This window comes from Puma concolor, chromosome C1, assembly GCF_028749965.1.
Source record: "Puma concolor isolate L17-30 chromosome C1, mPumCon1.1.hap2, whole genome shotgun sequence".
Classification (NCBI taxonomy): Eukaryota; Metazoa; Chordata; class Mammalia; order Carnivora; family Felidae; genus Puma; species Puma concolor.
The window spans coordinates 15,911,934-15,929,692 of record NC_141674.1 but is presented as its reverse complement, the minus strand read 5'-3'; the positions used below and the strand labels follow the sequence as shown (position 1 = coordinate 15,929,692).

Here is a 17,759-nt window from a genome sequence, read left to right as displayed (position 1 = left end):
CATTAGCCAGAGTTGGGAGCCTGGGATCTTTTTGTCTCACAGCATGGAGGGAGAGGGCTCTGAGGGGGAGTAGCTGAAACAGGAAGAGGCACTGGGATTGTGATCCGAATTGAATTCGAGGATCCATCTGACTCCCTGTACAAAAAAGCGAGAGGATGGCAGGAGACGCGGCGCTTCCAGGAGCTCTGGAATTTGTGCGTCTGCCCTGAGACCTGTGCGCCCAGCTCTGCTGCAGGCAAGCCAGCCGGGTGCCTGCCGCCCTGCGAGTCGCAAACAGGATTTTATTTCCCCAAGCATCTCCCGGGACCAGCGTCCCGTTGAACATCCCCGTCTGGGGCAGTTGGCCCACCACAGAATCCCCCTGCACCAGCCCAGAAGTGCCTTGACCCACCACGTTTAACTGCTCTCTCATTCTAGCTTTGAACGAACCACCTGGCCCCGGTGCATCCTGAGAAGGATCCAAGCCCGGGCCCCATGCTGGGCAGGAAGTCAAAGGGTCCCCAGGAGTGGGATGGGCCCAGGGGAAGCAGATGATGTTCCAGGCATCTGTCTTCTGTCCCGTCAGTTGCTTCCCTCCTATTCTGACCACCTCGTTCTACCAGCACTTCCAGAAGCTTTGTTAGAAATACAGGAGCTCAGGCCCCCGAGTGGCTCTGTCAGTTAAGCATCCGACTTCAGCTCAGGTCATGATCTCACTGTTGGTGAGTTCGAGCCCCACATTGGCTTCAGGCCGATAGTGTGGCGTCTGCTTGGAATTCATTCTCTCTCTCTCTCTCTCTCTCTCTCTCTTCTCTCTCTCTCTCTCAAAAATAAACTTAAAAAAAATACAGGGGCGCCTGGGTGGGTCAGTCCGTTAAGTGTCTGACTTTGGCTCAGGTCGTGATCTCCCAGTCTGTGAGTTCAAGCCCCATGTCGGGCTCTGTGCTGACAGCTCAGAACCTGGAGCCTGCTTCAGATTCTGTGTCTCCCTCTCTCTCTGCCCCTCCCCTGCTCCTGCTCTCTCTCTCTCTCTCAAAAATAAATAAACATGAAAAAAAAATTTTTTTAATAGAAATGCAGAACTTCAAGAAGCTCCAGACCCTGGTGCATCAGGTTCAGGCCACTCCTATGGTGTTCAAAGTTTGAGAAGCCCTGGGCTGGGGCCTCCTTCCCATCCATGGCTGTTGAGAGTGTTCCAGGAGGGAGTGTTCCAGGAGGGAGAACTTGACACAAGGACCACAGAGCTCTGGTGCCTGATGTGCACTTCCCCTCTGCCTTTTCGCATTTGCATGTGGCGGTGGAATGAGGTTGAGGCTCGCCCTCCTACTCACCATTAATTCGGATCATCTCTTCTTGGGTGAGGGTCTTGGTGGAGAAACATGGCCCCGGTCGCAGCCCCCGTGGGACTGAAAGCTCAGGGTCCTGCATTTCTCAGCGCAGAGACTGATGCAAGGGTTGCTGAGGTCCCAGATCTTTTCCATAATGGAATGCGGTCTCCATGACTGGAAAGATGGGGACTGGGGACGGGGAGGAGAGAGGAAGTGGAGATGTGGAACTGACAGTCACTCTTGTTAAGCACAGCAGGTGGTCAATAAGTAAGTTGAATAAGTGGGGCTCCTGGGTGGCTCAGTAGGTTAAGTTCAGCTCAGGCTCAAGTCATGATCTCACGGTTTCATAAGATGGAACCCTGTGTCATGCTCTGCACTAACATTTCAGAGCCTGCTTGGGGTTCTCTCTGCCCCCCTCCCCTCCCCCACCCCAGCCCACGCACTCTCTCTCAAAATAAATAAAAATTTTTATTTATTTTTTTTGCCCCGCCCCCCCCTTTTTTTTACCCCTGTCCCCAACAAATAAAAATAAAAAACAAATTTTAAGTTGAGGGGCACCTGGGTGGCTCAGTCAGTAAGCATCAGACTCTTGGTTTCGGCTCAGGTCATGATCTCACGGTTGGTGGGTTTGAGCCCCACATCAGGCTCTGGGCTGACAGCTTGGAGCCCGGAGCCTGCTTGGGATTCTGTGTCTCCCTCTCTCTCTGCCCCTCCCCCACTCACGCTGGCTCTAGCTGTTTCTCAAAAGTAAACGTTAAAAAATTTTTAAAAATTTAAAAAAGACCAAAGGAGTGAGATCCAGAGGTCTCAAAGATCTCCTCTAACATTAATGTTGTTTGTGACATGGGGCATGATCATGGGGCCACCAAGCATGCCCTCACTCATTGTCCCCCAGAGCTCTGGCCTTGTCGACACACTGCCTGTTCATTCATCTAGCCGTTACTCCCTGAAGAGTTGCCCCATGGAGAAGAGAGGGACATGTGTGACACAAATGGAGTCCCCTCCCTGAGGCCCAGGAGCTGCTGCTGACATGCATGTGACCTTGTGCAAATCTCTTACCCTTTCTGGGCCTCAGCAGGCAGACTAAAGTGAACCCCGCTCTGCCTGGGTTTTTAACTCTCGGCCCCAGCAGCCTCCTGCCGCTGTCCCTCCACTTCTTTAAAGGCCAGGGGCCCGCCTCCCCGTTCTGGGTTAGGTTGGGAGTGGGGAGCGAGCTGCCGAGTCAGGGGAGGATGTCCAAGACCCGCTAACCGGCTGAGGGTGGGACGGTCACCACGAGGAGGCTCCTTCGGGGACTCACAGCAAGCTCCTCTGTGCAGAGGACGTGCTGTCGGGGCACAGCCTCCTGGCCCACCTAACCCAGCGCCTTTTCCTTCCTTCCCAGCCCCCGCAGACACGCGGAGCCCTTGGGGGTCTAGGGCGTGTCCCGCACCTTTCCCATAGTCCCCACTTGCCCCAAAAGCTGTCCCTCTCCCCTCGGAGCACGGGCTATTGGCCAGAACGCTGGGCGCTCGCCCGGGGCCCTGCCACAGTCCAGCCACGTAACCTTGAGCCAGTCTTTGCGCTCGCTGGCCCTCAGTTTCCCCACCTGCGAAATGGGGGCACAGAGTGCCTGCCGCCGGGACCGGCCGCGAGGGGCGACGGGCGCGCCGGGGCCGGCGGGGCGGGGGCCTCAGCCGCTCCCGCTCCCTCGCCGGCGGCTCGGGCTCCGCAGTGACGGGGGGAGCGGCGCCGGGGAAGGAGCGCTCCGCGGTCACGTGACGCCCCCCCCCCCTTCCCCGAACTGCGGCGGCGGCGGCGGCGGCGGCGGCGAACGCGAAGCCGCGTCCTAGCAGAGCTGCAGCGGCTGCCGCGGGCACCGGAGTGCCGAGCCCAGGACGCCCGGCCCAGGCCCGCGGGTGAGTCCGCCCCGCCCGGGTGCGGCCCGGGGACGGGGAAGGGACGGCCCCGGCTCCCCTCGGCCCGCCGCCAGGACCCTGCACCGGCGGGCGGGCGGGGACCCGGGGCCCGAGGGTCGGCGGGAGGGGGCGCGGGCCGGGTTGGCCGCGGCCGGAGGCGGGCGTGGGGGGCAGGCCTGGGCTGAGGCGGCTGAGCACCCCCCACCCCAGCCTGCCGGGCAGGGTCCAGGCCGCCGCTGAGGGGGCGCGGGTCCCACCCCCCTGCGTGGGTGGGAGTCCCGCCTGCCCTCTGCCTGGGGAGGGGGCGTCTTGGGTGCAGAGGAGGGGACGCGGAGAAGTGGGCGCGTTCCTTCGATCCCTGGGCAGGGACCCCGGGCCTTAAGGCCCCCCCCTCCCCGCCAGGAGGAGGCGCTCCGGTCCTCAGAGGAGGGAAGTGGGGGTCCTCAGGGGCAACGACCCTGAGCCCAGAGGGCGGTGATGTCCTTGCTTCCCCAGGGACAGAGCGCACTCCCTCCGCCCGTGTTCCCGACCCGCCGCGGAGCGGGGCACCCGCGTCACGCAGCCGGGCGCCCCCTCGCCGCCTCCCTCCCCTGGCTCCGCAGGATCAGAACACTCGGTGGGAATCCACAGGGCGGTCCCCGCGCCCCGCAGACGCTTTGGTGCCAGCCTTTGGGCGCCTGGGCTTGGGCGCGGGCGTGCGCGGGAGCGCGCGCGCGCGCACACACACACACACACACACACACACACACACACACACCAGCTCAGGAGGCGAGCGCCCTCCTTCTGTGGTGGTTAGACCCCAACCTGTGCGTGACCCCCGAGTCCTTGCTGGGGTCATAGCACAGGCCTGGGGGTGGAATCAACAAGAACACCCCACCTCTCACACATGGCGCATTGGCATCTGTCCCCGTTCTTCATTCTTTCCCTCTCTGTAGTCAGAGGCCAGCAGGAAGGGCCGAGGAGAGAAGCTGGGTCAGGACAGAGTCGGAGAGAAAGGCAGAGGAGAAATGAAGTAGGAGGTGTCATTTCCTCCCAAAAGGGAGCTGGGTCCCCAGCTCTTAGCCCACCCTGCCAGAGGGCAGTGGTCCCTCCTTCCCGAGGGTGTCTGGAAGAAGAAGCTGGGGGGAAGAGGGTCTGTTTTGTAGTAATGTCAGCCAAAGTTGACCCTGAATGGGGAGAAGGCAGCAGCTGAGTGGGGGTGGGGTGGTCCTGCCCAGCTGGTCCCAGAGATCCCCCCCCCCCCCCGCCACATTTCTCCATCCAGGACCTCAGCCTCAAGGGGAGGAGTGCCTTAATGGCTTCAGAAAGGATTCTAGGTAACAACTAATCCCCAGGTGGCGTGAGCACCTTCCCCATACACAGTAGTGTTTCAGGTGGGGGTGTGTGTGTGTGTGTGTGTCTACGCATGCGTGCACACTGAGGTCTCCATTGCACAGATGAGGAAACTGAGGCTTAGAGAGGCTAAATAAACTGCCCAAGCTCGTGGAGCCACCTTCTGCCAGGGCTGAAATCAACTCTCTGACTCCTGATCTAGATGGATTTGGGGAGGGGGCGGGGGTCTGTCATGTGTGGAGTGGTCCACAGGTGACCTGCTCCCTGTGCTGCTTGGGGGGGTGGATGTGCATCTGGATGGGGTGCAGAAGCTGGGTCAGGTTGAGGAGGACCCCTCCACCTTTCTTCGGGGTCCAGAACTCAGACCTTCTTCCTCTCCCAGAGCCCCGTGCTTGCTCTGCTGCCCCTTTCCACGGCCACGATGGTGTTCCCACCCTGGGACTCATAGCTTTCCTTGGGCAAAGCCTACTCCTCTTCCCTCTGTGCCAGGTTGCCTGCCTGGCAGGGGTCTCAAGAGACCCTCCACCCCTGTGAGACAAAAAGGATTCTTCCTTTGGCTTTTTGAAATGCAGAGGGGGTCTCTCTTTTTTGGCTCCAGATTGGGGGGGGGGGCGTCTCTACTGCTCAGGCCTCAGGACCCTCAGCGTCTGCACAGGCCTGGGGTAAGGGAGTCCTGAGACCCTACTTTAGCCCCTTCTCACCTGGCCCCACCCCCTGCCCGGCTGTCGTGTTCCAGAGCTGAGAGGCCCTTTGAAGACTCCTGGGGCAGGTCTGTCTTCCACGACACCTGTCTGTCTATGGAGGCCTGTGTCCTGGCTGTCAGAGGCTGCTGAGCTGTCACACGGGCTGCACAAACAGCCGAGACCCGTGCACAGCCAGACACAAACAAACACACGGTGTGAGTCACAAACACCCCGAGACCCAAACCCAGGAACACACAGGCGCACCCAGGCCGAGACCCCCGCCTCCAACTCTGACCGACACTACAGACGCCAAGAGGCACGCCATCCAGCACATGTACACGCAGAGATGGAGGTCATTGTCAGCAAGGAGAGCCTCCTTCGAAGCCCCCATCGGACTGATAGCTGCTTCTGTTAACCCCCGCTGGGCACATGCGTGGTCCATACACACACAGGAAAGAGCACAAGAGAACCCCACGCCCTTAGAAATTAACCTGGCAGACATGCACTTGCACCCACCCACACCCGGGCCACCACGGGCGCACACACGTGTGCATTACATCAGCTTCCTGCGTGTGGGACGTGAACTCCTCATCACCCCAGGAGGGGGTGGCAGAGGCCCCTCTGACCTCCCCCAGAAAAGCCTCACCTTCTTTTCTGTTTCACATGAACCCAGCTTGGCTGGCCCTAAGAACACTGGGAGAGTGTCTGGTGTTTCCCCCTCCACGTACTCCTCTCCTCTCCTCCCCCCATACCTGCCCGGCTGCCAAAGGAGCCTCTTCACCCTGCGGCCCCTCTGCTGTCCCTGAAGGCGCTGCTCCACAGGCCCCTCCTAACACAGAGCACACCCCAGCCCAAGCAGCCCCCCGGGGTTCCCTTTCCTTTGCCACTGAGCCAGGAAAGCTTGCCACGTCCTGGTTTCGGCTTTGCCCTCCCGGCAAGGCCAGAGGCCAGCTGGGGTGAAGGGAGGGGAATCCTCTGAGATCCTCTGCCAGGCTGGGCCCTGGCACCCTGGCTGTACCCCTGCTCCTTGGAGGGCAGCTTTCTGAGAGGTGCTTCTGTGGGCTCTGATAAAGTCTCCGGGGCCGACCGATGCTAGGTGGGGGCAGCGAGGGGCTCTGGGCTTTGCCATTCTCATTTGGGCACTCGTCCTAGGCTTGCCAGAGTGCTGGTTCTGAGTCCAGGCCTGGCCATGCCTCTTGCTGGCCGTGCAGCCCAGGCAAATCATTTCGCTTCTCTGGGCCCTTCTCCAGCTCTGGGAGCAGCTCAGCCTGGCCAGGGAGTGTGAGGTGTGAGGTGGTAGTCCGAATGCCAACGAGGAAAGGAAGTTTCGCTCTGCTGGACATCATGGGGCAAAAGGGTGTTGCTGGCTAAGGCCTTCTGGCAGATTGAAAACTAGGTCCATACTAGGTTAGGCCGGGGTCATCAGTCCTGGGACCCCCTGGGATGGCCAACCTGGGGTCAACAGAGTAGGACCTGAGGGCAGGGGGCTGAAGCTATAGTTTACATCTGTAGGTATTTTTATGCCCCCAAACGTGCTCTATTTTTAGGGCTGAAGACTAGCAACTTGCAGGCAGTGACTCAGAGAAGGAGGAAGGGAGAAGAGGCACAGGGGTGCTCGTGGAGAGACACCCCAAAACAGGGAGGTCCCACTGGAAGAAAGGAGCCAAACCTGTGATGCACCTGCCGTGTGCTGGTACGACGGCAGGAACCTCATTGGCACACTTGGTAAGCATTTATTGAGCAGGGGGGGTGTCCTAGGGGACTGGGACGGGCCCCAGGGACAACAGAGAGGAGCTGGGTGTGGCATCATTCGGTCCCTCCCACAGCCCAGTGTGGTGTTACTGTGGCCACATTTCAGATGAGGGGGTAAGGCTCACAGAGGTAAAGTGATGTGCCCACTCCACTAGTAAATACCTCTGCCAACATGAGCCACCCTCCCCCGGGGAAGCCCTTTAGAAGTCGAGGGCCTGAGGTCAAATTCTGACTGCCACTGAATAGCTGTACAACTTAGGGCAAGTCATTCCCTCTCTCTGGGCCTCCATTTCTTTATCTGTAAAGTACAGATCACCCACTCTGTTTGCCTGATGGGGCTGTTCCAAAGGTTAAGGAGACTAATATAGGCAAGTACCCGAGGCAGTGCCCAGCTCATGGTATTTGTTGGCGACTGAAAGGAGATGGGCTGGGCGTTGTCAGGAATCCAAGTCTGGTCTCTGCCGTGTGGCTTTGGACAAGTCACTTACTCTCTCTGTGCCTCCTTTCTTTCTCCATGGGACAGGGATGATGAGCCCTTGTTTGCCTGCCTACCTGGGAGCGTTGTTTGTGCAGATCAGACATGATGGCTGGGAGCTGCTTTGAAAATCACAGAGCCCCACTCAGAGATAGCAATGCACAGAAAAACAAACGCCAGAAAAACGTGAAGAAAGATCTATTTTAAAAAACTTCAAATATTTTACTACAGCAAGAAAAAACAAGCCTTTTCTTCAATGTTTTGAGATAGTGGGAATTTTTCCCGTAACTTCACATTGCCAAGGCAGTTGGCATTGCAATCACGGGAGATGGGTGGTCTCCCCACCTGGGGGAGTCAGTGCCTGGCACACAGTAGCCAGTCAGTGGTAATGGCAGCTATTAGTGGAATTAGGAGTTGCATAGTGATAGGGGGTGGGGGTGTTCCTGGGGCGTGACTGGCTACGGTGTGAGAGGTGGACATCAGGTTTGGCGGAGTGGAAGGTGTGTGTAGGGATGAGCTAGACTCCGCGTATGGAGGGCCTTGAATGCCAGACTGAGCAGTTTTCATTTCCCTGAAAGCCAGTGGGGAAACCATCAGAGGGGCTGGCCGAACCTTCCGTGGGCAGGCCGTGGGTACCTGCTCACCAGTCAAGAAGGAGGAACTAGCCTGGCACCATTCTCTGCCCTGCCCGCTGTGTAAGAATGGCCCCACTGCCTGGTTCCCCGCGTCTCATTTTCCTCGTGTGTGCCAGGGAGCATCGTCCATCCCCGGGACAGGTGAGAGGACCAAGGCACCGACTGCTCAGGGAGCTAGGGCATTGCCATCTGTGCTGGAAGTCAGCAGACCCATGTTCCCCCTCTGACCCCACCCCACTAGCTGAGTGATCTCAGGCAAGTCACTGACCCCTTCAGGCCCCCCTTTCCATCTGTAGAATGGGCGGATGCAGTTTCTGCCTTTCTAATGTGGCTCCAATGAGACTTGAGTGGGTGACCGTGCTATATGACGCTCAGGTGTGTTGTGTCTCTTGGGGGAATTGTGCTGTTTCTTGTAACTACCTGTTCCTCAGGCTCCCCTGAGGATTTGGGGCAGCTGGGATCTGGGGTAAACAGCGGGTGAGGACAGACTCCTGAGCCACCAGAGAGGCAGTGACCTGCTCAAGGCCACAGGAGCCACCTGCCTGTCACAGCCAGGCTGTTGTGGGCAATGGAAGGGAGACACATGTGGGTCCAGCCCTCTGTTCTGCTCCTGAGTTGTGGCCCCAGGTCTGTGAGGGAAAGATACCCCGAACCCCTGCTCAGAGGACAGCCTTCTCCAAGGTCCTGATCCTCTAAGTTAGGGCTTTCTGGGTGGGATGGAGGCGGCTGATGGAAGGTGACCTTGGGAACTTTTCTCTTGTGCTGCCTGCATGCTCAGTGCCCGAACTGCTGAGGCAGACCCGATCCCTCCATTCGCAAAACTAGGGTGTGCCATCTACCTGCAAGGTACTGCGAGGACAAGGCCCACGCGGGTGGCAGGCCAGCCTCGCACCCTCCTGCCCCTTCCTGATCTTGGAGGTCCAAAGAGAGGCCATCCGATCCTGGCAAACTGCTGTGGGCTCCAGCCTCATCCCGTTCACCACCTGCTTCCACCTGAGATATTGGGGCTTTTCCAGGTGCATACGGGTGCCCTCTCAGCCTCTCCTCCAGGGCTTCAAGCTCCCAGAAACAGGACTGGACAGAGTCCCTGGGGCAGAGCCTTCACCTCTCCTAGTCACCAGGCAGGCCCCCAGACCTCCCTGGCTGGGGAGGTCTGGCCCTTTGTGGTCTTCTGATGGGCAGAGAAACCTGGGACCTGTCCTCTACCCCTGCCCTCATGCTACATTGTCGGGGCCTGCCCTGTGTCAGCCAGGGTGGGAACTAGCTGACTGGCTCAGGGATTCCAGGAAGGTTCTGGCAAGGGAGAAGCAGAATAGAGGCCGAGTGACAGAACACAGGTGGAGGGGAGGCATTAATTGAGCACTTACAGATATGGGACTCAATGCTGAGCACTTTTCATGGATCTCATTTAATCCTCAGAGTAACCGTTATTGGGCCCACTGAGCCTGCCCAAGGTCACTCAGCTGGTGTGTGGCTGGAGCTGAGATTTGAATTAAGGGCTGTCTGACTCCACTCGTAACCACTTTGGCCTACTGCATGTAGAATTAGATGGGGTTAGGGGAAGGGTGCAGTAGAGAGGGGAAGGGATAGTTCTGGGATAGTTCTGGGCAGAGGCAGGGAGGGGGTACACACTCGGGCTGTCCCCACACTTTGAGAACATGGCCCTGAACCTCCCAGGCCCTCCTCCCTCTTTTTCCCTTTCCTTGTGGCCTGTAGCTGAGGCTCAGCACCCAGGCTGGGTTGGGAGAAGGGATGAATGAATGGGGAGATTTGTTTGCAGAGGCTCCTGGGGATGTACAATCCCGCAGACCCTGGCTTCTCCTGGCCTGTGTCTGCATGAATTCCCAGCTTGGAAACAGAAATCCTCAGCATCAGAGCTGGAGAGGAGCCCATGGGATCAGCTGGTCCAACCCCCTTGTTTTACAGATAATAATTATTATGATTATGCCTGATGGTAGCAATTCACAAAGGGCTTTCACATCTGGGTTGCCTCTTATGCACGCCAGAGCCCTTGAGGCCCGAGGAACTCGGGTGGTGGTTGTTATTCACCTCCTTGCTTAGCGGCTGAGGAAACTGAGGTTTAGAGCAGCCAAGAGATGGGCCCGAGAGCACAGAGCTAGCTTTGCTACTGGACTCCAAACCCAGATCTCTTCTCCCCCATTGCACCATCCTGGGACCCCTGAGGCCCAGAGCCCACCTGGTATCCCTCCAGGACCACCTCTGCATTAGGGCCAGGGCAGGGGGCTGTGTCTTGGGGGGCTGGTTCCGTTCTGAGAAGTGTGGAGGTGGGCATAGGGCAGGTATCAGGGGAAGCTCTGGGTCTCCCAGTGATGCCCGTCTTTCTCCCTGTCTTGGGAACACACTTTCCTTCTCCATTCTGAGAGTGATAGACGGAGGGGCAGAGCTGTTCCCTGGAGGCCTCTTGCCCGACACGCCAGGCTGCCCCAGAAAATCAGACTGAGAAGGTGCCTTGGAGAGCCCTCATTATACAGAGAAGGAAACCAGGCCCAGAGGGATGGGGACCTGCCCATCGTCACACTGAGCCAGTGATCCAGTGGCAGAGCTGGGCCTAGGACCGGGTCTCATGACTCAGTATATGGCTGTGCTAACACATGGCCAGTAACAGTACTAAAGACAGTCCCTAATTATTGAATGTCTACTGTGTGCCAGGGCTGAGCACTTGACGCTGAATCCTAAGAACAACCCTATGAAGTACTATTATTATCATTACCATCCCTTTTACAGATGAAGAAACTGAGGTTCCAAGAAATTTATGAAAATGGTCAGAAGTCACAAACCAGAAAGTGACAGAGGTGAGGGTTCCAACATAGGTCCGTCTGACTCGAACCCATGCCAATGTTAACCCCTATGTGTAATGTGATAGGAATAAACTAGGACTGGGACATCAGTCCCAAACTGGGACATCATTCGTTCATTCATTCATTGTGCATTTATGGAGCACCTACCATGCTAAGGAAACCAGGGAGCTCATCTGGAGTCTGAGACGGGGAATTGAGAGTCACAGATGAGGCAGTGAGATTGTAGGTCTCCAAGCATTCCTAAACTCCCCGCCTCCATGGCTGCCTCTTCCCCCTCCTCCTGCCCCCAATCCAGCCACAGACTGTGCATTTTTCAACCTCTTTCCTTGTCCTGCAGCTTGCCTATGGTGTAGTTGCAGCCTGCTTTACGCTGTGGAAATGGGGGCATGACTCAGCAGGGGCTTCTGGATTTTGCACATCCCAAAGAAGACTCTGCTGACAATGGCATTGGCAACCACTAGCGTGCCAGCCTTCCGTGGGCATAAGGCACTGGGCTAAGTTCATTCTCTGTGCACATCACCTCTTTTAAGGCTCACCACTGCTCTGTGAGCTACCAGCTAGTGTATCTCCGTTTTCTGGATGTGGGAACTGAGGCTTAGAGTCACACAGCTCAGGGATGAGCTGGAGCTCTGCTCTGTCCGGGTCTCATGCCTGAACCCTTACCCCATGGCTCCCTCTGCCCTGTTCTGTGTCCAGGCTCTGTGCTCAGGCTGTGTGGTTTTGCATTTAAAAACCTGGTTCTTGGAAGGCAGGGCTTCAGCCAAGCAGTAAGTATATATTAAGCACCTACGGCGTGCCTTAGGGAAGTGCTTTGTGAGGCTAAATTTTGTAAGGATGGGGAGATAGGAGTTCCTCTGTGAGGGGTCAGGAGTCCGGTGCAACCGCCCCACCCAAGTCCTGAAGTACAGGAGGCTTTCAGGCCTCCAAGTCAGGGCAGGGCAGCATGTGCTGTTTGAAGGGCTTTCTTCTTGGCAGAGTGTCCCTGAGAGCGACTCACAGCAGAGTTAAGACCTCAGAGGGTCTTCACAGTCACTTCTACTTCTGCTACCCCTGGGGCAAGCTGCTTAGCCCCTCTGGGCCTCAGTTTCCTGCTCTGTGAACAGGGCGTGATAATTGCATCTAATTTGCAGGGTGATCATTAGAACTGAACCAACCGGAGTGCGTGGTACAGGGCCTCGGGAACTAGTCGTTGCTCTTACTGAGCTGGGGCATATGCATATGTGATGGTGGCTGAGGTCTTCAGGGGATGTCAGAAGCTGGCTCTGCTCTGTTTACAAGCCTCAGTTTCCCCATCGGTCATGGTTGCCGTATAACTCTTGCACGGTCTGCATCATGGGGCTTTTGTGGGGATCAAAGAGGTCCCAGAGCGCGTAGGTGCGGCCCTGTGATCTGCACATCGAGAGAACGGGTCCCGGGGAGAGGGGGCGGCGGGAACACGGTGGGCGGCGGCGGTACAGGTGCAGCCATTGTGGCGCGCAGGTGTGCCATTGTGGGTCGGGAGAGGCGCGGCAGTTCGCTCTAGGGAGAAGGGAGACGGCAGGCTCTAGGACCACCTCCGCACAAGAGAAAGAGTGAGGAGTGCGGGGGGCTGGTGGTGGCAAATGCACAGCCGAGAAAACAAGACGGTCCTTCCGGGCGCCCTCAGGGTCCCCACTCGCCCCAGGAGAGACGCCCGGGGCGCTGTCCCGGGGCGCTGTCCCTGGTGCTGGAGCCCGGCTGGCCCTCACCCTGAAGTTCCTGTGATGGCCAGCTGAGGGCGTCCGGGACCGCGGCGGACTCCTCAGGCCCGATTCAGAACACTACTTACAAGCGCATTGTTTACCTTCCTAACGGCATTCCTAGATAATAAGCCTACCTACGCACCCATTTCAAAAGCCAAACAATATAATGCCCTAAGAGAAGTAAAAGCCCTCTACTTCCATAGCTAAATACCCTGGCATGATCACACCCCAGGACCTAATGGAGTAACCAAATGCTTGCACCTGTGTGATATGTATGTGTAACCTTTACATTTAAGGGCAGAAAAATATTATAACTATACCTGATTTCTAGTTCAGAGTGGCTTCCAGTAGTTGCATCTTTGGAAGACTCAGTATGTATTAAACCCACACTAAAAAATACTCGCATGTAAACCAGAGTTAGGTTCTAGGAAGGGATAAACAGGCCTTTCATCCACGTGAATGTCTGCAAGGATATTTGATGCATGGCAGGTCTTCAGGTGGGACTCTCCTGACAAAGCTCTCCTGGCCTCTACCCACTGAACGACAGTGGTCCCTTGTAATTGCTAAAGAGCAAAACCACCCTCATGTATTTCTCTAAAGTCCTTTAGGGGGCAGAACCACCCCTGTTGAGAACCACTGTCATGGTGAGGACCTTGGCCAGGTGAAGAGGGGTTCACAGAATCCCAGAGTGGCTGGGTGGGAAGGGCTGGCACTTTAGGGAATTGTCAGGGCATCCTGTCCCCCACCTTATTTTTTTTCTATTTTTTTAAATGTTATTTATTTTTGAGAGACAGAGGGAGAGACAGAGCACGAGTGAGGAAGGAGCAGAGAGAGGGAGACACAGAATCCGAAGCAGGCTCCAGGCTCCGAGCTGTCAGCACAGAGCCTGACGTGGGGCTCGAGCTCACGAACCGTGAGATCATGACCTGAGCCGAAGTCGGCGTTTAACCGACAGAGCCACCCAGGTGCCCTTCCTGTCCCCCATCTTAAAGATGCACCAGCGGAGGCTCCAAGTGGGAAGGGTTTTGTGCTAGGACACATGAGTGACCAACAGAGCTCGGAGGGGGGGGGCTGCAACCCAAGTCTCCTGCCCCCAGTACAGGGTTTGGTCAGCCCACCTGCCCTGGGTGGAGCTCTGGGCATCTAGCAGTCTTCCTTCCAGTTCAGCCTACCTGAAAATGGGCAGAGAGGGCCATGCCATTAGCAGGGGGGCAGGAGAGGGAGGCTGGCTGGATTCCAGCTTATAATACGTGAGAGGGGCCTCGGCCTCCCCTGTCCTTGGGGATGCAGCAGTTGCATGGACCACCCCCGTCCACCTCCCCCAAAGCCATCCTCTCTCCAACCTCTATTTCTTCCAATAGTTAGCTGGCCACACCGTGTGTGTGTGTGTGTGTGTGTGTGTGTGTGTGTGTGTGATATGTGTATGCACATGTGTCTGTGTGCGTATATTGTGTGAGCATAATGTACTCTAAGTGCGTGTGCATGTATCTGTTGTCATTGGTGTGTGTTCACAAACACACAGATGTGTATACAGATGCAGCCACAGTCAGTAGGTGAGTGCACACTGATTTGGGGCCTGTGTGTAAGCTCAATTTGACCTTTGTGTATATGTATGGAGGTGCTTTGCAATGTAGGGACTGACGTTTATGTAAGCATGTCTGCATGCATTTGATCTTGATATGATCTCTATAGGTGCATGCTAGACGTCTCTGGGCACAGTACAAGGGCGAGCGTACGTGTGGCCTGGTGGAATTTCTGTGCAGGTGTGCATGCAGCCGTGCCACCAACATTGTCTGTCTCGTCCATCCCCTATCACTAGTGCCTGAACAGCGTCAGTAACACAGTAAGTGCTCAGTGTGTATTTGTGGAGTGACTGAAGGGAGAAAGAAGTACCCTCATGGTTGTGTTTGTTTCCAGAAGGGCTTTGCTCTCAGGGACCCTCCAGGCACACAGTCCATATGGTGAACAGAGACACATCCTCAATGGTGGGAGACTGAGTGGAGGCATTTATTCTGGTCATTCTGGCCAGGCCAGGCCAGATTGTCCTGGTCTCTGGTGGGGACACTTTGAGTTCTCAGGAACCCACTGAATGAGACAGAGGTCCCAGAGCCAGGACAGGGGATGGCTAGGTCAATAACCTCACTAGGAAGCTGCTCTCCAAGCAGCTTCCTCCCTTCACAGGGCCTTGGGACTGCCCCAGGAGACTCCTCGGAATTCAGGGTTTATAGCATCTTGGGATTGGGTAGGTGTGGCTTGGCCAGAAAAGCCATGAGCTAAGGATAATGATGCCTTGAATCCATGGAATTCTCTAAAGGCAAGTGCATTTTTCCATTATTATGTCTTTAACCCATCAAAATGAGTGTGGGTGTTTTAACAGATGAGCAAACTGAGGCCCAGGGAGGAAAGCTGATTAGTGCGGAGTGACACAGGAGGCTGCATGGCTGGGCAGGAAGCCCAGGACCGCCCTGTCTCCTGCCCAGGAGGTTCCAGGCAGATATCCTGAATGGGAAACAAGAATTGACCCCACCAGCTCCATCTGGAGCCTGGGCTGGAGATCTTCCCAGGAGTCTGCCCCTCCCTATGCCCTTACATTTCCCTGCTGAGGGTTGAGAAGGGGGAGTTGGAGGCAGGTAGGTGGGACTCCCAGAGTTCAATCAGGGGTGAACTTGGAAAGGGAACTCTGCACCCTTCCCTCCTCCTTCGCACAGTCTGGCACCTGTTTGAACAACTTGGGTACAAATCTAGGAGGCCCAGAAGAGGAAGCTTCCACCAAGGGAGGGCCTGAACCCTGGGGGGAAGCCTGGCTCTGGTTTCTAGGCGAGAGGCCGGAGGGAAAAGAAGAAGGGAGCTCTGTCCGACCTCAGAGATGGCAAGGACTTCCCAGTGCCAGTCAGGGAGCACGGGGTCCGTGCTGACCTGAGAGTATTGAGTTCTCAGTGGAGGCCAGGTGTCTGGGAGGGGGCGGGGGGATGTTAAATAATGTGTTTGAGGTCACACAGCTAGGAAGCGTCAGAGCCTGGTCCAGCGCCTCGGCGCCCACGCCCTCACTGCACTGCCTCTGTGTATGTCTGTGTGTCTGTCTGTCTTGGAGGTTATTTCACTTGCCCACGCATAGATCTGCCCCATTCTTTCCAACAGCTGCATGGTATAAGTGGACCTTAATTTATTTATCTGGTTCCCTCTGGATGGTCATTAGTTTGTTTTGGAACTCCTACTAATAAATCTTCGCTAACTCTACAAAAATGATGACTTCGTGTAGTTCAGCCTAATGAAAAACGAGGCTGCAGCCGGTGTTTTATTTAACCAACACATGCTTTTCAAAGGCTCTCTGCAGTGCTTTAGAACTATCAATGTAGTTAATCCTTGGCAAAACCCTTTGAAATGGGTACTGTTATTTTTGTCATAAACCCCATTTGCAGATGAGGAAACTGAGGCACAGAAAGATTAAGTGACTTGCCCAAGGTCACCCAGCTGACAGGTGGGAGAGCTGGGATTTGAACCCTGGGAGAGTTGATGAAGATCTAAGCACGTGCCTCCCTGTCCCTTTGTCCTTGGCCATTCCTCTTCAGGCTTACACGGTGTGATGTGGCAAAGGGGTAAGTTCTCGGAAGTGGTCTTGCAGTTTAAAAAAGCGCATTTAAATTCTGCTGTTGCTGGAGGGACCAGAAGCTGGCCAGGGAGTGTCCTGTGCGTCCCTGGCTGAGGGAACGTGACCCCCACCCCCACCCCACCCCCAGCTCTTGCCAATGAGGCAGCTGCAGCTGGTCAGAACCCAAGAGGCTGGAGCCCACACTGGGCTCTTTGTCTTCGGTGGGAATCCTGCAGCCCCCACAACCCCTCTCAAGGGCCCACTGTCCCAGCACCAGCAGGGCCTCCCGGGGGCCAGGCCCGGCTGGGAAACTTGGCACATTGGACATTGCTTGGCCACCCTGCCAACTGGAGATGCAGAGTCCACTCAGAAATCATTCCCACTGAAAAGACAGACTGATGAGGCTGAGGGCCATGTCCAAGGGGGTACAGCAGCCTGGAAAGGCCTGGAGTCTTGGGCCCCAGTTCTGGCGCTGTGTATACCCCACCATGGCCCAGGCCCAGCTCCTGGTCCCCCGTCTCTCCCAGCGCTCTGGGCACCCCTGCTGCTGTTACCGCTTAGGAAGAGAAGACTTCCTCCTCTTTAGGCCAGCCTCTGTTCTCCTAGGGGCTTGCCCCTCGGGAGCCCTGCTGGACTGCCCTGTGCGGAGTGGGCTTCCTACACTGGCCTGGGCTGGTCCCTCCACCCAGGAATCTGTGGGCCTTCCCAGAGCAGAAGGGGCCCAGCCCTGGCTCCAGAGCACCCTGCCAAGAGGGAACCAGACGCTCCTCTAAAAACCGAACCAAAGGGATAGTTCTAGGCACAAGAGAATCTCCTTTGCCCTGCCTGGCTTCTGAACAAGGGGCTCTTGAGGGCTCCTCTGCTCATCAGAGTGTGCAGGGAGAAGGGGCCCAGGGTGGGGGGTAGGGTGGGGGTAGGGTGGGGGTGGGTGGGATCTGGGGGCTGACCCCCCAAGAGAGACATAATTACTGTGAACCAAGGTCTCAGTTTCTTCATGTCTGAGATGGGGAGATCCAGCACACCACAGCCCTCTGCCTGAGTGAAGCTAACTGTGAAGGTCGATACCCAGACCAGACATTTCCCAGGGGAAGCTGGGGCTAACTGAGCCCTGGCCCAGGGCCCAGGCGGAACCATTCCTGAAAGGCTTCTGAAGAACCCCTCCTACCCTAACTCCCTGCCCTATCGCTGTACCTTTGGTCGTCCTTCCCCCGCTTCCCCCACCGCATCTGTTCTGTGCATTCCCTTAATCAGAAAACCCCACGGAAAACCTCAAGACTCTGAGGGCCTCCCTGGGGTGATCCCTCCCTCTTCGGGGGCCAGAGTGGGCATTCTGGAAGGGGTGGGTGAGTCCTCGGAGCAGGACCAGTGTTCGGTGCCTACTGACACATCTTTTTCTGGGGGTGGGAGAGACTGCTTCCTGCAGGGTGGAACCCTGGGCTGTGTGCTCTGGGTGAGCAGCAGGCAGAGGAGAGGCTCAGAGCGTTTGTTGAGTGAGTGACCCCCCTGTAGGACTCCGCGCAGTTCCTCGTCGGAAGGTTGCTGAGGGAG

At 56.7% G+C, this 17,759-nt stretch overlaps 1 protein-coding gene across 5 annotated transcripts in view; it reads left to right on the top strand.

The window, feature by feature from the left end:
- Nucleotides 1–3,080: 3,080 nt before the first annotated feature.
- Nucleotides 3,081–17,759, top strand: part of RAP1GAP (RAP1 GTPase activating protein) — a 65,727-nt gene continuing 51,048 nt past the window's right edge. For 2 of the 5 annotated variants that reach the window (XM_086715943.1, XM_086715942.1), the window contains exons 1-2: nucleotides 3,081–3,205; nucleotides 6,768–6,945. The gene's annotated coding sequence lies outside the window, so the exon portion shown is untranslated. Of the gene's footprint in view, nucleotides 3,206–6,767; nucleotides 6,946–14,341; nucleotides 14,466–17,759 lie in introns of those variants that run through there. The other 3 variants (XM_086715948.1, XM_086715947.1, XM_086715944.1) reach the window with 3 other exon arrangements.